General features: G+C 47.3%; 1 protein-coding gene and 1 long non-coding RNA gene across 2 annotated transcripts in view; one reads left to right on the top strand and one right to left on the bottom strand.

The window, feature by feature from the left end:
* BOC (BOC cell adhesion associated, oncogene regulated) overlaps window positions 1-14,886 on the bottom strand; it is a 57,423-nt gene extending 42,537 nt beyond the window's left edge. Inside the window, exon 1 of the mRNA XM_030469268.1 lies at window positions 14,507-14,886. The gene's annotated coding sequence lies outside the window, so the exon portion shown is untranslated. The remainder of the gene's footprint in view (window positions 1-14,506) is intronic.
* Window positions 14,887-15,084: 198 nt separating this feature from the next.
* LOC115600337 lies at window positions 15,085-16,100 on the top strand. Its single transcript, XR_003988905.1, has 3 exons — window positions 15,085-15,100; window positions 15,533-15,719; window positions 15,938-16,100. It is a non-coding gene; the product is annotated as an uncharacterized LOC115600337 (long non-coding RNA).
* Window positions 16,101-22,163: the final 6,063 nt, after the last annotated feature.

Consider the following 22,163-nt stretch of genomic DNA (forward strand, 5'->3'; position numbering starts at 1 on the left):
CCCAAGGTGTGACTCTGGCTCACAGGCTGCAGGGTTTTGCCATTTTGCTTTCCCAGGGCTCACTTGTGCTACAGCTGGCACTCTGCAGCATGTCAAAGAGAGGGAGACATTAACTCCATTTTTAAGTATCTCATTACTGTTATATTTTTAAACACAGCTGGTGAAATGTTTTTCAGCAAAGTCATAAATAAATAAATACTTAAAGAAAATCTGCTGTAATCTGAAAACTTTACCTGATGGTCTAGCCTTTATCAGATGATATGTATTCTCTCTCCAGCATGTATATGCTCCATTTGCTTTTGATTTCTCTCCCATAAGGACCAATTCCATTGAACTACTGATAAAATTTCAAAATTTCACTGCCTATTCTGTTAGAGATTTTAACAGTGTGCAGCAACCACATACTCATTTTTGTCCCATCTGATCACCTTTCGTTTTACTTGTAAATGATGACACGATCTCCTAAGACACTGAAAATGTATCTCCCAACCCTGTCCACAAAATAGTTCTTTTTCTGCTCCTCAGGAGAGAGAAGACAGAACACAGCCAACCAATACTCTGATTGGTTTTCCTCTTCTGCAGATCACCCTGTATCTCATCAGCTCCCATGCCTCCATCCCAGTCAACTTGGTTTAGAAAACAAACAAACCATTTCTACAGCCATGGACAATATTTACCATCACCATCTGTCATGACATCCTACATAAAGTAAGTAAGAAAAACACCACCCACCACCTTCTATTAGCAATCCCTTAAGGAAAGCAAACATTCACCCCCTTCTGAAGAAGCCTGATATGGGAGGCAGGATTTCTCTTTTAGCTGGACCCTGCCTGCCAGTGGCAGACAAAGCCTGTTCAGCATCATTTGTACAAGGCTCTACTGTTACGTAAATAGCAAATAACTCTTGGGGCCAGCAGAGAAGAGGGGCTTTGAGCATAAGGCTCTGAACATAGAGCAATGGAAGTGCTTGACCCCAAGAGGCTGCCTTTCTACAGTACTTATTTCACCAGGATGGTGCCCATTTAAACCCTCTTTGCCTTTAGAAGAGATGGTTTGGAGCTCCCAGCCTTCTTGCCCAAAAGCTAACCCGCTCCTTGTAGCCCAAAAAAGGAATCAAATTCACCACCAAATCACTTCTGGTATTTTTTTCCAAGCTATTGTTATGTGACTGCATTTGGAAGTAAGGGAGAAAAACAAATACATGACTGTGGTCAGTGCCTCTCCTAGCATATGGCAAGAAAAAAACCCCAACCAACCCTCAAACCCAATCCTTGTTTTATATGTTTAGTCATTTTTGGAGAAAACTGTAAGCAGTAAAGACACCAGGAAGAAACAGCAACACCAACCCCTGGGCCTTGGGGGATGACAACAGAAGCAGAACAGGAGTGAATATACCTCCATCTATTAATGTATTCTATTCAGCTTAAGAAATTCTTAAAAGCCCCAGCAATAGTCTTAGCCAAGAAGTCTATTTATTACTCTGCTGCAAAAGAATTCCTCTGCTGTAAATTGCTTTACCAATTTAGAAAGCCTTTTTGATGCAACAATCACCTTCGCTTGGCAGATGTTAGTAGGCATTTCACAGAAAAGGTCAGATCACCCTCTCCAAAGGATACCAGTTTTCTGGGAGAACATAGCAAACCTCTGACGTTTGTTCACTTGCCCACCAGAAAAAAAAAATATTTAAAACTCTTTGGATCTACCAAAGATTCTTACATGACTGCCCCATAGAGGAACATAAGAAGTATTCAATTCTCTGATTTTACAGAGACTCCTTTAAGACCTCGGTGTTAGGTACTCTACAAAACCACAATAAAAAGACATCCTCTGCCTTAAGGACATTTATCTCTAATTGCTTACAGAGACTGTCAACGCATTCTTTGAGAAGGGAAGTCTGTGACTGTCCCATAGCACTAAATACCCCTAGAAAAAACTTTCACTAAGTCAGCTATAGACCAGCTCTGTCAGTACCTACCCTCCAAATTATGTTAAATGCTGTCACTCGCTACAGACCACAAATACCACACTAGAAGTGGAAAGGAGTAAGGACTTCCTCTCTACCTCTGGTAACTGAGCTATAAAAAATTCAGCTATAGAAGTGACACAAAATCTCAGAATTACCAATAGGGAAATTTCTTAATTTAGAAAATACCATCAACTCTTTTAGGATGAAAAGCACTCTTCAGTTTTGAGATTTTAAATCCACGATTTTAAAACCAGTTATCCCACTCTGCCTGGGATGGCTAAAGCAAGCTGTTCTCATATAGTCACATTTACAATATGCTGCAGGATTTCATAGTCCCTCATGAAGGAGATAAGCTATATAAACATAAACTGTAAGAATGGGGCAAAAAGCAGCTTCTAGAATTCCCTCTGTAAGTCCAACACGGAGGCAACAATAATTTTCCTTTGCATTTCTCACCAGCTGAGGTTTGTCTGTTCCTCTGCTTTGCTTTGCCAATAACAAACATCTGTTGGGAGTGTCCCTCCCCATGCAAGAGGGGAACACATCCATCAGAGCCTCTGGGGCTCTGCAGCCCAGCAAAGATACTGGAAAGCCTCCACTGTAAAAGCCACAGAGAAACCTCTGCTGGTCTTATCTACTGACTACACAAGTGTTACACGGAAAATGAATCGGGTTTTGCAGCCTTCAAGTAGGTAAGCAAACCTGTTAAAAAAACACATGAGGAGCCTCTGGTGGAAGCAATCTCTTGAGGTCCACCACAGATGTGCCTTTCTAAGGATCTTTGTTTTAGGGTCTTCCTTCCCAACTCCTACCTACCCTTTGCATTTACTCATGAATTTCTTAGGCAGAAAGCTCTAGAAGCTGAAGGTGGCAGGCTCCCAGATAAAGCTCTCGATCATTAAGAACTGCTCATTACAGTAGCTCATTAACAGTTTGCTGAGGTTTTCTGGCCCAGTGCCCCATGCAGATGCTGGCACCTCAGAGCATGACATGTCTGCGGGCCCCACTCAGCTGCTCCACTGGTTGCCTGTGAGGAGACAGCTCAACACAAAACCCTCCCAGTTTGCAAAACACACTGAGATTGGAAACACACACTGGCTGAGACTTGAAAACGCTGCCTTTGAACCCTTGATCCCCAATCCACCAGCTAGGGGGAAAGAAGGGCAGGAGAGATGTGTCTCTCCTTTCAAGGATGGTACTTCTCCAGAATAACCTCTGGGGAGGCAGCAGCCCTGCCTGCAACTGCAGGCAGCCACCCTGCCCAGGCAAGGGCTCCCTGAACCCGCTCTGACATGCCAGCACCCCGTGCTTGCCCCGGGTCAGTGCAGGCTGGTAGCACCTCTCCAGCAGCAGCCTGGTGCCTGGGGAAGCACCCCTAGTTGTTCCTTATCAGCCTTCCCCAAAACAAGTAAGGACAGGGGCAGCCGGGATACAGTCCAACAAGCTTTTCTCTCAGCCTGGCAAACGCTGTTGGCATACACGGACCTCAGGCAGAAAAGAGGAAATTAAAGCTAGAAAATGGGGAGAAAGGGGGATGCGAGGGCCGGGCAGCAGCCCCCACATCCTTTGGGAGGCAGCACGCTCATAGGGAATGGGGGGCACGCTAGTGGCTTCAGCTGCAATCCTGTTCTCCCTCTCTCTTGATGAGTCTGAGGGGAAAAAAAACCTCCCCATATAAAATGAGAGGGATGTGCATGCCAGGAGAAATAGATTACTTCCCCTAAGCATAAGGATGGATGGGCAGCATAAACCGATTTTTTGACGCCTTTTCCATCTTACACACTGCCTAATTCAGCTGGGCAGAAATTAAGCTACATTAGTGCCTCCACACAGTCTTTCATGCACTTTCTTTCCCAATGACCTGGGACCAAAAGAGAAGAAAAAGCCCTTACTGTGCAGCTGCCTGGCATCTCCTACCACTCCCAAGGCACTGACTGAGCCAACGAGAAACAATAAGGGCTTAAACACCTCACCTGAGATTTTATTCTGTAATTAAATTATTTGGCTTGAAGAGGGCAGATCAAACCCACTCACAAAACAGGAATTCTACTTCAGATAGGCTTCTCTCTCTGGCTCTTCACCCAGCCACAAAGAGCCCTTGGTTACACAGTGCCATTAAAAACAGTGTAATTCAAAGCATCCCTCTATGCAATGAAGCACTTATTCACCCAGCAACAGAGCAAGGCCATGAGCCAGTAGTTTGCCCATCTCTCTTTGCAAACAAACAGGTGCCAGAAAATGCCTATGCACCCCTATCTGCTCCCCAAAAAAATCAGACAAGAAAGGAAGAGTGAAGGAACCTGCCCACTTTTCACTGAAGCAATCCAAACACACCTGAAAGATAGCTCCCAGATACGCCACCAAGCCATGTTTTGCTACTGTCCTGCCATTAGCATCCACACAGCTGCTCCATACTGACCTAGCAGTGCCTGTAGGGGTCAGGTTAGCTTTCAGGTACTCCAATGGGTCCACACCCATGTGCTCAACACGGCAGAGCAGCTCTTTGTACCCCTGCTGTTCCTCATTTCTCTTCCTGCACCTCCCTGCAGCAGAGGGTCCCTCTGTGCTGACTGGGGAGAAGGGAGCAACATCTCTGCTTGCACCTGGGACAGAGGGTGAGCCACAGACATGGCCTTAGCACTACATGTTAAGAGTTTATCCTGGGCTTGGGCACTGAATGCCAGTGCCTCCAGTACAGGAGAAGCATGGTCCTAGACCCCTCAAGAAAGAAGGCAAACACTTGTTATGTAATGAAAATGTTCTACTTGAGATTGCATGTGGCAAGCGAAACACTTCCATTACACAGGCCCTCTGCTTTCCCAGATATCTTTTGAAGCACAATGCCACAACTGAAAAGTAGCTGACAGAATTTTTGATTGTTGATCTGCCTGAAGGTAGGAAGGCTCTACAGAGGGATCAGGACAGGCTGGATCAAAAGGCCAACTGTAAGAGGCCAAATGCTCGGTCCTATTCTTGGGTCACAGCAACCCCATGCAAGTTACAGGCCTGGGGAAGAGTCACTAGAAAGCTGCCCAGAGGAAAAGAACCTGGGGGTGTTGATCAACAGCCAGCTGAACACGAGCCAGCAGTGTGCCAAGAAGGCCAAGAGCATCCTGGCCTGCATCAGAAACAGTGTGGCAGGGAAGCAATCATAACCCTGTACCCGGCACTGGCAAGGCTGCACCTCGAGAACTGTGTTCAGCTCTGGGCTCCTAACTTCAAGAAAGACACTGAAATGCTGGAGCATGTCCAAAGAAGGACAACAAAGTTGGTGACAGGTCTAGAGCACAAGCCCTACAAGGAGTGGCTGAGGGAACTGGGGTTGTTTTGTCTGTAGAAAAGGAGGCTGAGGAGAGACCTTATCCCTTTCAGCTACCTGAAAGGAGGCTGTAGCGAGTGGATGTTGGTCTCTTCTCCCTAGTAAAAACCAACAGGACAAAAGGCAATGGCCTCAAGTTCTGTTCAGACTGGATATTAGAAGAAACTTCTTCACTGAAAAGGTTATTAAACACTGGAACAGGCTGCCCAGGAAGGTGGTTGAATCACCATCCCTGGAGGTGTTTAAAAGACATGTAGATGTGGTGCTTAGGAACACGGTTTAGTGGTGGACTTGGCAGTGCTGGGTTAATGGTTTGGCTTGATGATCTTAAAGGTCTTTTCCAACCAAAATGGTTCTACGAATTAAAGTCATAATTGGCTCCTTTCCTTCCCCTTCAGCCACACACTCTTGCTTTGCTCCCACACCACCCCAGCAGACCTTAAGCTCATCTGCCTTCTGAAGACAGACAGGAATCTCAGCTCCATGAGACTGGCTGCCCACTGTGATGCAAGGCATGCTGCAGAGGCAAGGTACTACCAAAACCACCTGTTGCCCCATTTAGGCAACCACTTACTGGAGCATGGGAACCCACATCACTCCTTATTACCTGGTATAAGCTGGGTGCTAAGGGAGATGAGACTCCACAACGGACAAGTCTCAGCTTAAAGGCAGACCCTGAGTCAAGCCCTTGACTTTAACCTCTTCTTCTGAAGAGCAGGAGCACAGGACTGGGTATCAGGCAACACAGGGTGTGTACCAAGCTCCAGCCTGACCTCCTGAGTCATTCCAAGGCACATGGTTCCTTTTCCATGCTCTGGTTTTATCTCCTGGCTGTTTTGAATGGGGATGCAGAAACCATCTTGCATTACAAGTTATCTAACACAGCTGGGTCCCAGGCTTGGCTAAAACATGTAGACACAACTGAAATACAAATAATAATTTGGGGTTTGGAATACAGTGATGGGGTAAGATGGCATGTCAGGCCTTTCATCCAAAGCAGCAATGTTAAGAAACTCTACTTATCTTCTAATGCTGAAACTATGCAAAAATTGGGTTATGCTCACATTTTTGTGGCTGCTGGAAGTTTTGCTTGTTTGCTTGGTCACTAGTTTGGGAAGTTTTTTAAAGGTGGTTCTTTGAAGTGGCTCAGAGGCTAGGGATGTCCAACGCTATCCCAGGGGAGACAAATTAAAGAGTGAAGTGCAGGTCAAGCAACAATGATAAACACAGCTCACCACTTTGCTCCTGATGTTGTTCTCTTTGTGCTCCTCTTCTCTCCTCCCCAAACCTACTGTCCAGGCAATTATAGGATAATCATGAGGTTCAGGCAATCATGAGGAAAACCTGAAAACTGTACTTTTAGCAAGTATATTCCTGCCTAACTTGCTACGTTAATAATGAAGTAAATAGTGTACCCTTGCTCCCAAAAAAAGACAGCAGGCCTCATGTTGCAATCAGCAGGATTCCACATCTTATATTACACATTTGTGTACCAGGTTAAGTATAGTCATCTCTTGCTAGTAGACCAGTGCCTGTCCTATGAGATACAAGGCTGGCTTGTCTTGCTGTGGCCATGTAAACCATCCTGCTTTTCCCAAACACCTCCCCAGACTGGCTACTCACCTCCCTGCCAAGAGGGCATCAGGGTCAGCAAACACATATCCAGACTCCAGCAGCTCCAGCTCCATACTTTGGTATTGCCACCACTTCCTCAATATCCATCATCGAGCTAATAGCCTGCATGGTCACTGAGCATAGCTGACCATGATCCCAGACCTTCTCCCTCTCTCTCTGCTGTCTGGGCAGCCATCTCTGGCAGGGTCTGGAGCAGGGATTGGGCACCCAAAGCAGCAAGGTTCTCGAAAGCAACTAGCTGTCATGCTGCCTTGGACTCCTTCTCTGCAGTATTATGAAATATTCAGGCACAAGCTGGTATGCAACCAGAAGCTCTGCTCCTTGCCCTTTGGGAAGCAAAGACCTTTTCCTTTCAGGCCATCCCCACGCACTTCAATAGCAATATGAGAGTGATTAAACAGTGATGAAAGAAAGCAGCTAGCATATGATCTCCAAGGAGCCCTCCATGCTCCAGCTTCTCAAATCTCTGTCTCACCCTACAAGTCTCTGGATCCAGAAGTGGCTGACACCTACCAGCCAGATACCCTGCTTGGCCAGCTGAGGGGTAGGGAAGCACCCCCAGGGACTCAAAAACTAGTAGAGATATCAAGCCCTCATTCTGCCAAGGTCCCAGAGCTCTGCTGAGGTCTGGTCATGCTGCAAGATCCCAGAAGGAACTGGTGCTGGAGTGTTCCTTACTGGATTCAGACCATAATACTGATGGATAATTGGGCCTCTGTGCTTTCCTTCTAACCAGATGGTGCTGGCTTAGAAGCTGCACTTTGTTTGCAAACCAAGATGTGCCTGACAGCCACTTTTGAAATAGTGAGTCTACCTCCATGCAGGAGTAGGTGGCAGGGACTAATCTGAGCAGCTGCCATGCTGGTGACCTTACTTAAAAAGCAAGAAGAGAGATGTCTGGCCTCTCAATGCACAAGTCTCATTGACTCTCCACCACATCATTAAAGTCACCCCAGGTGTTTTTGAAAAATCCCACCCTGCATGATTTTGAAAACATTTCTTGACACTGGGACTCAAACCCACCCCTCTTCAATCTGACAGTTTGTTAAATAAGCAGTTTTCTTCTGTGGAAGAAAAAAGTAAAAATTGCATTGCCATCCCCATTCAGGGGACCCAAAGGAATCTCTCACTGACATCAGCAAGCTCTAAAGAAGCAGGGCCAGCTAGCCCTTTTTACCACCCACGGCCAAGGAACATGCAAGCAAGCACCACCTTCCTGGCCCAGAGGGGACTGCCATCCATCGGAGGGCTGAAGTGACAAGAACTGTCTCCACATCAACTAGAGCTCAGGGAGTAACTTGGGACAGAAGGCACTAGATGAAATAAATTATTATTCAGCATCCAGAGTACTACTGGCTTTCAAATAATTGTCTATTTGTGTGCGTGCATGCACAAGAATCCTTGCTCCATGGTCTCTGCCAGCGTATTCCCAGCATCGCGACTCTCTGGGGACAAGGCCCATACTTGTATTCAATCTCAGCTTTGGATCTCAAACACTAAGGTTTCAGATTTTGTTTTAAAAAACATTTTCTCTGGCAACTGGGCTGCTAATGGATTTGATGTTTTTGCTCTCACCTCCTCCCTACCTTTAAAAGCTTGGCACCAAAGGGCTTCTTTGAAGATAAGGCCAAATTTGCAATTTAAGGGGAGGAACTTCATGAAGCTAGACGTGAAGGGATGGAGTGGAGGAGGGAGGAAAAAAAAAAACACAAAAAAAACAACCCAGGAGCCACTTTGCCTGTTGAGACTGTACACTACATAGGATTACAATGGCCTCTCTGTACCACTACTGGCTGGAGCCATAAATTTGCTGCAGCTGCAATGCTACTACCTAGGCTAGACTCCCCAGGGATCATGCTCAGAGAGCAGCTTCTCTGCAGCCAAACACTCAGCCCAACCTCCAAACCAAAAGCATCACGCAGCCCTTACAGAGCCCACAACCACCCCACATGCAGGGGTGGATGTCCCCTGAGGCAACCACAGGAGCCTCCCATTGGGCTGCCAATGCCACAGGAGGCTCTCTGATGAAACCAAGCATGGTCCTTATCTGGGCGGTTTTTGGAGGGCCAGCAAACCTGAGGTCTCCCTTGATAGCCAGCAAACCTGGCCTCAACACCACAAGGAGGCAGGGAAGTGCCACTTGCAGGTTCTGCAGGTGGAGAGCTGAGGCAAAGAGCATCCCGCTCCAGCTTGGGGGGAAATCTGTGGTTTAGAGGGGAATCAACCCAGTTCTCCCCAAATCCCAGGCTCTGCCCTGAAACACGGGCATCACCAAGCAAGGTGGATGCTCTAAGCTATAAGTACCAGGATAAATTACAGTGACGTTATAAGAGGAAGCTGCATTTTGCATAATAATTCTATATTCTAAGCCAGCATATGCACATTTGAGGTTTCTTTCTCCACGGCTACCTCTGTAGGTTTATATCACCACAAAATTTCTTAACCACACTAAGCTCAACACTGATCCATATGGCTTTGCCTAACCTGTCCTTTTGTTAATTCAGAGAAAAATAAAAAGCAACCTCATTCTGGCATCTGAAAGCTGACAACACAGCTCTGGCAGAGATCTTAGAAACTTTTTCTTCTCCGTTCTTATGATTTAAAGAAGAGCCTGAGCACAGTGTTTAGACACATAAGCTTGTTCAGACTCGCTGACACGGCAACCAGTGAACACATCCTTGCATTTGGCAGGGCCCCAGAACTGTGTCTGTGTATAAGAGTATGACCTGCTGGCTAATCTTTTTTGCCAGAGCAGACCTTAGAGAGCCAAAATGTCACTGCTGCTGCAGGGCTCGGGGTGCAAGACTTAATGCCTACGCTACACACAGAAGTTAATGAAAAATGACTGGTTTTCCAAACACCATCTGGCTTTCACAGACATATATAGATACACCACAGCCCAAAGTCTCTGTGAACTCAACAACAGAGGGCTTACATAGGGGCAACATGCTGTGGTGTGTTTTGGACTTCACCCAGCAAGCTGCAAGGGCACAGGGTGCAGTCACCATCCTCACATTGAAGAGGAGCTCAGGGAAGGGTCTGGGACACAGGGCAGCAACCTCCCCAGAGCAGCTGAGCATAAAGCAAGGGTAAAGTCTGGCTCTCACCTCTGTGCTGGCACACTGCCTGCGAGGAAGGCGAGGAAGCTCAAGCACGTCCCACATGCTCCCTGAAGCACATTTCCCTCCATCGATCCCACCAGAGCCAAAATAAATTGGCACTGCCTCTTACTCAAGAGCTCCTACAATACACAGCAGCAGCCCTGAGAGCCCCTCTTAGGCACCCTGTCTGCATTGTGCCAGGTGCTCTGCTAACAACCCCACCAGGCACAGCTGAGCCTCCCACAACATTTGTCCTTTTGCAGGAAAAGAAGAGAGGTCATTTTAATAAAAGGAGCATGCAACATCCTCAGGGCAGGGATCTGTTGATCCCTGTCTATGTAGAAACCCCTGCACTGCCTCTGGCAGCTCTGAGACTGTGTAAGCATCAAGTTTTTGTTGGTTTCTTGTTTTTTTTTCTCACCCGCAATAAGTATCTTTCTGAGCTCTTCAACTGACTTGCTTCCACTGCATCTATGCTCCTTTTGCCTCAGCTTCCCACTGATGCTCAAAGAACTGTGTTGCTGGAGCCCATGCTCCTGTGGAGAGCAGATTTTAAAAAACCCTTATGTGTAAATATGCATACAAAGCACATTTCCAAAGCTTCCCATCCTGCAAGCATTCCCTCCAGACAACCAGCCTCAAGCACTGTGTTCAGCCAAGGAAGCACCAGAAACAATGTTGTGTGATTCAGGGCCAAGATGAACTAAACCAAATAGCAGAGGGAAAAAAAAAGATACTTGTGATATCTTTTGTTGAACAACTACCCAAAATACATTTAGAAATCTGCAGGATGATATTCACCCTGGTTCAACCTAAGGACCTGCAATTCATTTAGTCACTCTTCACGTTAAGTTGTTCCTGCGGCCTAGGAATGGGAATGCATAACAATCTCTTAAACTGAGACTGACCACAGGAGCACCAAAATACACAGCAGTAGGTTTTTCCCTCAGGATGTTTTCAGTCTAACCAGAAACAGGAAGTCTCCAAAGATTTTGCAAGAGAGCTTTTTCATTGAGGGATATCCCATCCACAGCACAGACTTTGCACTGCTAAGTTTTTAGCCTGGGAGGTAACTGTTTAAACCAAGACCTTTGCAAGCCTTGGTGCCTGACACACTAGCATTAATACCTAAAGTCATCTCTAAAGTGCAAAGAAGCCCAAGGGAACTGCACCTTGTACCTCCGACACACTTGGTGTCATTAAAACAACTGATCCACTGTTATTCACTGCCAAAGAAACTTTTGTTAACCTGGAGCTACACTGGCCTACTCCTGCTGTAACTTCTTGTGGGCTGAGTGACTGCACTGAGACCCAGGTCTCCAAAAACCCACCTTCAGGCCAACTTGGGCTAAAACAACCAACATGGCCCTCCACACACTCTTCCCTGTCACTGCTCCCTCCCTTCACAAGGCACACAATGGGAAAAAGGAGTCATTTCAGAAGTGTAGAGGTGCCTCTCCATCCCTCTAGCAGCCCCAGAGATGCCTGGCACAGCAGAGCAGGTCTGTCAGACATCAGGGTGGGTGCTGGTTGGCTGATGAGTCAACATGGATGGCAGTATCAGCCCTGACACAGCTGTTGGTTCCAAGTTTAGCCCCGTTTTCTGTATGGAAAAACCAACAAGGCACAGGGCAGCAGAGGAACTTGTTTAAGCTCACACAGAGCACATGCCCCAGCTAAGGACAGCTCGAACAGCCCCATATCCAATCCCTGCACTTCCACCTGAAGAGTGTCTTTCCTGCCCCATCTCCCTTTTTCTCACCCACTGCCCAGGCATAAGGAGTAATAGAGGTGGTTTTTTTTTAAATAAAAGCCTCTGTGACCCCAAGAACATGAGACTCAGGAAGAGGTGGTGAAGCACTGGCAGGTAGATTTGCTGGTGTTTCAGTCAGGTGTGGTGACTCAGTAACAGTAATGAGAAACTACAAAAATACAAATTTGCCCTAAATAGATTATCTTTCTTAACACAGGAAAGGAAGTTTCCCCTCTGCATCACTAGGGAGGACGGGGACAAACAGGCTGCTCACTCCACATCCCCACCTGCAACACTCCTTGCTGTGCAGGAGGCTCCAGCAGACTCCCAAAGGACCAACTCTGCTGGTCCTAGTCCTAGCTGTACCAGCATCCTGAAAGCACTGCAGGGCTGCTAGTTTGGTGTTAAGGGCTTGGAAGCATTTGTCTGCTGCTAGTTTTGAGGACAGAGTAGAATTTCAAGGAATGAGAGAGACTGTGCAATGATTCCCCTGTCTTTTAACAGAGCAAAATTCCAAGCCATAAGTCTCACAGCCTAAGGGAACATCAGGCACTGAGTTTCACTTAGCAACATTCAAGAGTCTCTCACTCTGAGCTTACAGGGGTATCGTGTAGTTCAAGATACAGAAAAGCACTATTTTCCAGGCAATAGGGAAGTCACCCATAAGACTTACATGCCAGTTTATAGCACATGAATTCAACTATAATATTTCTACTTTGTGCCTATCAGAGACGAGATTTATGTGGATTCAGCTACTTGTAGTGGGATGTCTCTCAAAGAGAGCTCTTCTGTGTGTGTGTGTACAAGACAGAGGGAGAAAATTGACCTTGCTTTTCAAATCTGCACAGGACTCTTGTGTACCCTTCAGCCAAACCTACTTCATTTTTCCCAGTGGGAACTGCACCAGCAGAGAGGACTGCTCTGCATCTGACTTCAATGCCCACAGCAAACACCTCCTGGGACCTTGCCTGCATTGTACACACAGGATGAGTCCCAGTAATTGTATCTAGAGGGCAGAGCTAAGAAAAGTACATGGAACAAAACTCCATTTTTCTTGTCCAAGAATATTATGCACCCAGCAAGGAGCTCACAGCTCTCCCTAATTGTCCTATTTACTTCAGAAGATCCCAAAATGACTTGCATGAGCAATTGCAGTTATTCCACCATCATTTCTTTGGGTCACCTAAATAAACAGAACAAATCAGTGCAGCAACCCCAGGATGTGTTTTGGCTGAAATCTCTCAATATCTAACCTCATAAATCTCAATATCCAACCTATTAAAAAAAACTCTGCCCATCTATGTATAATGCATAAATATGCAAGAACACTCCTCTAAATGTATGCACGCTAAGGTAGTTAGTTTCGAAAGAAAACTAAGATTAAATCCTACTTACAAAACACCCACATTCTTCCAATATTTTCCACAGTAGTTTGTTAGCCCATGGGAAAATTAACTTTAATGCCAGACTGCAAATGAACGTGTCAAAAAGACACCACATTAGTGATGTAGAAATCAAGAGAACTGGGTACTAAGAAAAACAAGTAAGTTAAGATATGCCAGAAATTATGCACGGGCACACTGTGTGTGTGTGGATTCATTCCACTCACATAATGCTGCCGAGAGGTCAAGAGAGTTTCTTTAAAACAAACACGGACAAAAAACCTCCTTTAATAGACCTGAACTGCCTTTCCTACAATGCCAGTGAAATAACACTTGGGGTACCAGAATTAGCTGGAGAAGTGCTCAAAGATACAAGATCTGTATTAAATCTTTTGCCTGCCAGGCATGTTGGTAAAAGTCTGTTATTATTTTTCAAAGCAAGTATAAGTACCTTCTGAGCACTTACTAGTCTTGTTTGGACACATTTACAAATACAGCATCCCACGTTTTCCCCAATACATTTTCTGTTTGCAGTCACCATCGAGAGGACCTGCCAAAGTTGCAGTCCAAGCAGCGAGGCAGACGTGCGCAAATCCTACAGCATCCCTCCACCGAGCAGAAAGTTACTTCCCCTGACCCAAATGGCTCCTCATCCCTGCACCGGGGTTAAAAACTCTACGGTCACACAAGACGACGACAAAAGTTTTAGTCGCAGATTACCCACCCCCGCTTTTCTACACAGCAGCAGTTCCACAAGGCAGGAACCGAAATGCCTTTGCATCTGCCGGGTCTCGCCTGCAGCCTCCCATCAGCTTTTGACAAGAGCTGGAGCAACAGGGGATGAATCTGGGGTTTATTTCGTACGGCTTCTCCCTCTCCCCCTCTCCCCACCGTGCACCGTCCCTCCTCGACTGCCTGGCGGCGAGGATGGGGCGATGAGGTGGACCAAGCTTTTGGGGAAGTTTCAGGCAAGCGCCAGAGCACGGCGATGCGTGTGCGTGCACTGGGCCCTCCATTAACGCCAACCCACCGAGGAGCAAGAGCTGGAGAGGGAAAAGGCCAAGCCCCCCGCATCTCACCTGCACAAGTGAAAAAACAAGCCCCGTGCTGGAAGGGAACGCAGCGGAGTCTCCTCCACTCCTCCCCCTGTCACCTCTCCCGCGTCCCTCCACAGATCCCCCTTTTCTCCCCGCATCATCCCCACGGCCAACTTCCCGAACTCTTGACACAAAGATTGGTGGCCGGCGTTGTCGCCGGCTGAAGAGAAGGGGGAAAGCGCTGCGCCCCGCTGCCCGCCACAGCCATCCTCCCGACCCCTCGCTGGGCCTGGGCCCCCTTCGCTTCACTCACCGCAATCTCCAGTGGAGCAGGCAGTGGAGGTGGGGCGGGGGGGTAGGGGTGGGGGGAAGAAACAACAAAGATGCCCCAAACGAAGGGAAGCAACAAAGAGGCTTAACTCCAGGAGCTGGGAACTTCCAGGCCGGATCTGCAGGGAATTCAGCACACACACACACAGAGAAAGAAAGAAAGAAAAAAAAATAAAAAAAGAGAGAGGAAAAGAGAAGGGAAAAGCCTGTTGGGGGGGGGAGGGAAAGACAGGAGGAGGACTTGTTTTGGGGGGGTTGGTTGTGCTTTTCCTGCGGGTTGCCGCTGGGGATGGGGGGGCCGCGCAGAGCTCAGGCGCGGCGAGAGGAGGAGGAGAAGGAGGAGGAGGAGGAGGGAAGAGGCGCGGGGATGCGGGAAGCCAGACCCTCCATACGGGAGACGGCTTTTGGATGACTGAACTCCCAAACAATTCCCGGCTCCGGCTACTCCTGCCCCAGAGCCTCCTTCCTCCCCTCCCCCTGAGGAGGAGGGAAGAAGAGAGGAGGAGCCAGAGAGAGGAGAAAACGCAAACTAAAACCCCTTCTTCGCAAGCCACGCTGCGGCTTCCTCCCCTCCCTGGTGTGTATGTCCCTCCCCGCCCCGTAAGAACACTGACGGACCTCATTTCGCCGCTACCCACCCCCTAAAGAGGCCGCCGGCACCCATAGGGCCGCTCCCCGCCGCTCTTCCCCCCCCTCTTTCCTCCCGGCAGGCGGAAGCGGGAAAGTTGGGCCGAAAAGTTTGGCCGGGGTAGGCGGGAGGCCGCGGGGTTGGCGGGGCCGGGGCTGCCCCCGGGCCCAGGGGGATGGAGGGGAGGTGGTGGTGCGGCAGCCGCCAGGCCTCGCTGGGTGAAGTGGCCTGGCTGGCGGAGTGCCCCCGAGTGTCCCCGCACCGGCGGCCATCCCGCCTCATCCCAGCTGTGAAACGCGATGGCAGCCGTGGCGGTGAAGGGCGAAGGGACAGCAGCCTCATTTGTAACGAAATGGGCTGCTGGTAAAATGTCTCTAACAGGCTTTGTAGCGAAGGTCGTGGGAGAAACCCTCTCCCCCCACGCCCTCTTCCAGGAGGGACCAAGCCAGTAAAGTTGTGTAGAAATTTCTCCAACCACCTGTCGAGCTTCAATGGAGAACGACATCTTTCCTATATGTCTTATCCATATGCTGCCTGGCAGCTGCTATGTCCATAGGAGCAACCATATGTGAGCACTACCACAGTTTGCCCAGCCCATGCTCCTGCCCTCCTCCAGGCTCCAGTGGTGATAGGGTGCTGGGATGAGGCAAGTCCAGTCGTCGCTTATGTGCCTCAGTTTCCCCTGCTGAGCCACTGAATTTCAAGAATCTGCCTACCTGCCTCATGGACTTAACCAGTGTTTGTGTGGGGACCTAATGTGCTTTCACTCTCCAGCATTGCCCGCAGGTTCGTTCCCTCCAGAAGAGTGATCCCATCCTCCTGGGGCTAGTGTGGGACGCAGGACAGACCCTCTAGATCAGGACATAAATGAAGGCAGGGAAGGACAGAAGGAGGAAGAGAAATGACTATGTAAAAGGCAAAATTTTGCATGCACCAGGATTAAATAAGATGCACCTAAATGTTTATTTCAGGTTGCAGTTTTCTCCCAAAGCATGTGAGCTAACATTTTGCTAAATTAAGACAGCCCCTTCCTTTCAAGACTAGCTTGGAACAAATCTGTCATTGAAAGGTCAGGATTGGTTTCTCATGTCTTGGTGAGGCATGGAGCATAGATGATAAACATGACCTGGAGTTTCTAAATCTGAGGTCTTTCAGTCAGGGAAGAAGTTGAAAGAGTAAAAGTTTATCCTTGTGTCATCAGTTTCAGGGCTGTTCCTGCTTACTGGCACTGTAGGAGGATCCTGTGCTCCTGGATTACCCATTTCTCACACAAGGATAATTTTAGGTATTTGGGGTTTTTTATATGTGGGGTTTCTTATTTCCTAGTTTTATGACAGGGATACTGAAAACGTCAAAACTGATTTTTCTGCAGGGTTTCTTGAGTTCCAGGGGAATACTTACTGATGACTCTACCTTGCATTTGAATGGGTGGACTTAGCAGGTTGAATGAAAACTTCCTTCCTCCTCAATATTAACTTTGCTGTCTAATTATCTTTTCAATAATTTTCCCCCCAGGTTTCCCAATTTTTCTTTACACTGCTTAATAATGCAGTCCTCAGGTGCTTAATCCATATGTAGACACCGCACTAAGTGGCCTAAATTTTAGGTCTCCACACGTGTGGAGACCTCAAGCACCTGCCTCATCTGAAAAACAGTGGTTTCCTCGTTTAGAGCGGTTGTAAACTGTCCTAAATTAAAACAGGAATTAGCCCTGACTAGTTTTAGACTTACAGAGGTGAGAAGAGGCAAGGGAGCAGAGTTAGTGCTACTTTGTGCAAAAAAGTGCCCCAGGGCTTGTTTAATGCTAGGGAAAAAAAGATTGCAGCCCTGCAGGATTATATTCCCTCTTTATCCCCAGGGAAGAGGAAACATGAGGCGCAGCAGTGCCCTTCATATCTGCTGCTCTTCCCACCTGCCTCCCTTGTTAAAGCAGGAAGAAATGCCTTGGGGACAAAGCAGGATGCTGATTCTTGTGTCCCTGTCCCCCCGGCATCCTCTTGCAGGCAGTCACCCTGTTACTGTGCCGGGGATGCTGGCCCTAGGCTGGCACCCACTTATTCCAGATTAACCACCACAACTGACTTTTGGGCCTGACTGAAGCTGGAAAGAGTTGTGAAAGCAGAAACCCCTTCCTTTAGCCCCATTCACACAGCCATAGGAGGCTGAGTGGGCATTGACCAGGCACAGGCTGTACCTGGGACACCCGCACCCCCTCCTCTGCCCCTCAGGAGGTGCGATAGCCCCCCAGTCCTCAGCTACTGGCTTGACAGCATCAGACCCCAATCTCAGGAGAAATTCCCACTGCTGCTGCTGTCAGGATGCAAAGGCTCCTCCTCTGGGCTGCAGAGACTCCAGCTGTTTGATATTGTGTGGAGCAAGGCGGGGGGCACGGAGGGACTCCGCATGAAAGGGCGAGCTCAAAGGAAACCGGACCCTGGCATGTCGGCACGGCACTCAGTGGGTAACAGGCTCAGTTAAATTTGCTCATTCAGCCAGCTAAGAGGGAGAGTTTTCTCATCCGTCCTGCTATGTTTAATTCATCCACACATGCCTCCCAATTACGGCAGGAGTAATAAACAGAAAGGGATGTTGGGGGCAGGGGGGGGGGGAGCACGCCAGGCCCCGGCCCTCAAACATAAGCACCCTGAAAAAATGTGAGCTGCCTGCTGCTGGTATCTGTTGTCCTGGGGGGAGATCAGCAGCACCACTGGCTCCAAGCCCAGCTAAATTTTAGCCTAGACTCAGGCCTGTTCTTTGCTTTGGGGTTTATTTCTCCTCATGTTTTGTTTTGTTTTTCCTCCAGAAATACACATTGCAGGAGGTACGCGTGCAGAGTGGTGCTTTCGTGTGTCCATGCCTAGCACCTGAGTTAGGAAAAGCTCCCAGCAAAAATCAGTGCAGCATCCCTGCTTCCATGGAGGCTCCCGAGCTCACTCCCAAGTGTTTCTCGCTCTAAATGTTTTTTAAAATGTCAAATTGGTGGGGACAATCAGACTAGGGAGCCAGAGACAAGATGGAGAAAAAGCTCATTTTCAGAGTGAGTTCAAAGTTGTCCATCCATATTGTGGGAAATTTATGGTGAGTTTGGTGAAAGGAAGGACGAGGAGGTGTTGACTAGCTCAGCCCCAGCAGTGGGCTGTTCTGAGAGAAGTGGCCACAGTCCAAAGCAACCAGAAAGTCAAGCCATGTGCAGTGGAGAGGGGAAAGACTCACATTAGAAAGGGAAGGCAATGGGTTCAAAGGAGTTTCAGCCTGAGTTTTACTTTGTTTACCCTCTTGTAAAGCTATTTGTTACTTCGATAATCCATAGGAAATGGGATCATTTCTCTCTCGGCATGTCAAATTAAATAAACAAATAAAACTTTGTTTGGCTGGTGAGAAGCTTAGAAAGGAAAGTGTATTTGTACAGGGATTCAGGAACTAAGCATCTTTCAGAAGCAGAAGATTAGGAAAGAAATCAGAGAAACAAAGAGGCAAGTGATTCAGTCATCAAAACTCAAGAGCCAAATTAAAGAGGGGGAGTGGGTGGGAAGGCAAGAGATGGGGCCTGTCTATATTAGGAAATCTTTGCTGGTGTAAACTAAACCAACTCAATGTCAGTTTAGTTTTACTGCTATGGTCCAAGTCACAGACATACCCTGATGTTGTGATGAGCTCTCCCTGACATCAGACAGAAATATTGTACATGTACTGAAATTTATTTTATTTCAGAATATATATATTATCCCTTATGTGCATTTGCATTCGTGCACAAAGCAGTACTGTACATATTCTGGAATAAAATACAGCTCAGCCAATGGGTGCTAGCTCTGCCTTGCTTTCGAGGAGGACTGGCAACAGAATGGGTTTACTGGTACAATTCCTATATCAGGCATGATAAAAACAATGTAAAAGAAACATATCCCCACAAAGGCACCATTTTCCCTTTGTGCAGTGATAGGTTTACTGCTATAAAATGTATTATATGTGGGTACATCTGTGCCTGTGCATCTTTAGGGGATGTCATAAAGAACTATTATTTGTAGTCAGTTCCTTGATAGGAAATATTTGTACAGTCAAGGGGCTCCTAGGTCTATGAGATGACCCAGTTCAGCTTCATCTGTTTTCTTGTCTTAAAATGTTCAAGGACCAGAAGTGAGAGAGATCCTCTTCTGTTTGAGGAGTGTTTTACAATGTCACTGAACATTTTGGATGGAGGACAGGGTCTTTAAGAAAAATATTGTGTTAACTGGAAGTTACCAAACGCAGAGGTTAAAAACTTTTGCTTGAGTAAGGACCTCAGACAAATGCCCTAAATAAGTAGCCTGCTTTTTTTTTTTCTTCCCCTAGAATCTGCTTTCATCCACTGAACTTAGCAACAACTCTTCTACAGTTTAAAACTTCCCATGCAGTGAAAGCCACTGCAACCCCATTTGTGATCATGGCATGCACCTCAGTGCCAGTGCTAAATGTGGCAAGTTCTGAGACTGGATACAGGAGCACCATGAACCTGCCATGCACAGAAAGAGGTAGTGCAGGCAGTGAATACCCTCCTGCCTTTGGGTTCATCACCAAGATCTATCTCAGAGAAATTATAAGAAATGTTCTCCTGATGGACAGAATGAAAAAGAGGATGTAAAACCATGTAATCTTTTGCTGTGACAGTACTGTTACATGATATTAAATACGTATTGTGTTTTTATTTCAGGAACAGACAAGCTTTTTCAGGTCCTTGAATGGGAAGTTACTGGGAATGTTTAGGATGCATGTGCAGTGGGTAGACAGGATAAGGTGTTATAAAGTAGTTCACTCTTCTGGGTGGAGATGGGAACAGGTGCTGAAATCAGGACTTTTGTGGGTGAAAGGCAATAAATAAAACAATTTCAAATGAAAATTGTGAATCTCAAATTGGAGGATATATATGTGCAATACAGGTAAGTGTTAGCATATCATAGAATCATAGAATTGGCTGGGTTGGAAGGGACCTCAGAGATCATCAAGTCCAACCCTTGATCCACTACCGCTGCAGTTACCAGACCATGGCACTGAGTGCCACATCCAGTCTCTTTTTAAATATCTCCAGGGACAGAGAATCCACTACTTCACTGGGCAGCACTCATGTGTATGTACACATATGTCTACAGTGTCTACAGCTCATGGAAAATCAGAGGTGGGTTTTGGTTTTCTTTTTGTATGTGCTCCCCTTGACCTAGGAATCATGGCAGGGAGTGTGAGATGTTTGTGGAGCATTGTATTAGGTGGTTTTTACTGATCCATTTCTCTTGCTATCCATTTTTAGGCTTGCAGAGTTTTGTTGGAAAAAGCAGCTAGTTTCCTCTCGTGTTAGATGAAGCCCTTCTTTTCTCTGGAGGCTCTGAATGGAAACCTGGTGCTGCAGTAGGCAATGGAAGTCTTACTCCTATCAGTACAGTCTTCACTGAGTTTAGATTTCACACATTTTGCTGATTCCCTTAATCTAAAGTAAGTTGTTGGGGGTTTGTAGACATCAACAGTCAAGGTAGGGAAGCATCTTAAAGGTGTTCCAGGTCAATGCTGAAGGCTGAAAAGATCCCTTTGACTGGGGTGCAGTCCCCGAGTAATTACACCAATGTGAAATAGCTACCTGTCACGTCTATCAACAAGAGAGCTTACGTTTTAAGGCATACAGATCTCTCTTTCCATCACATTCTCTCTTTGTTGTAGTCAGTCCACTTATTCACCTATTATTTACCTATAATCTCTCCTACCTCACAACTTTCCCACACACCTGTTGCCTTTCCTTCTTTCTTTTTCATTACCTATGGCTTGTTCTCCCCTGGTCCCCTGAAAAGGCCCTCAAACCAGCCCTTAACTTATCAAATGAAAAGGTTGGGGATCCCCAGTCTCCTGGGCCCCTGCTAACCCTGCATCTGTCCCCTTGCCCCCCCACCCTGCCCACTGCCCACATCCTGCAGATGAAAGCCGTCCGGATTAATCCGGCACAGAGCACATTGTGTGTGAGTCATGACAGGCTCACTAAGGCGTGCAGTGCTGATAAAAGGCAGCTCTGATGGGCTCTGTCAGGGATCCCGGAGAAACAGCGTGGAAAAAATCTGCTAACCCACATCCCAGCCTGACGGCCGGGGCCTGGAGACAGCCAGGCACCGAGGGAAGCCCCTGCAGTGCTGGCAGGTCCTGCTCCGGGCTCAGCCCCCGGCCCCCGGGCATGAGCTGGTGCTTTCTGGGGGCGGTGAAAGCTGTGGGGGGCAAGGCAGGGCTGGTGCAAGCCCCCAGCACCTGAGGGTGCAAGCTGGGATAACAACCCTCTGGGAAAAGGATGGTCCTGCCCTCCCAAGAGATGTCGGAGATGTCACACTCCCTGAAACTTCCTTTTCCAGCTATGCCCCTTGGGATCAGCCCAACTGAGGAAGCCTGCAGGACCCACTACTCCAAGACAGTTTCTCCTCGTTATGCTCTTGTCTACCTGGGAGATAGACACACCTATCTCCCAAAATATCACTATGTTACCAACCTGCAATTTTCCTGTTTTGTTCATTATTCCCTTTTATACAATCCTCAGCAATATCTCCGGTTCTCTGATGTTGACCCTTGCAGACACTGACTTCTGAACTGTTTTTTTAAGTCCCTCTGCTTTAGGTCAGTCTGGCTACGCCTTGCTTATCTACAGTATCCTTTTAAACCTTTCCTCTCTACTTCTACATGATGTCTCTGCTGAATACTGTCACCATACTGCAATCTGGAGTCTGTGTAAAAGGCAGGAATAACTGCTTTTACAGCTCAGTGCCTCTGTGCATACATGCCCTGGTTTGTCTTTGCATTACATCGTGCAGACATTGACTTTTTGTGCATTTTAAAGACAAGGATAGCAAAGCACCTGCCAGTCATTGCTTTAAATCTTTAGGAACCAGGTCTTCTTTTAGAAGAAGAATCACAGCTGATTTAAAGGCCATGGTGCTCAGGAATTTACAGTCTCTGAGAACAAGGCTTAGATGAACATTAAAAGGTTATTTAGCGTAGTGTTTCTCATCCTTTT

This window comes from Calypte anna, chromosome 1 (genome assembly GCF_003957555.1).
Source record: "Calypte anna isolate BGI_N300 chromosome 1, bCalAnn1_v1.p, whole genome shotgun sequence".
In the NCBI taxonomy this organism is placed as follows: Eukaryota; Metazoa; Chordata; class Aves; order Apodiformes; family Trochilidae; genus Calypte; species Calypte anna.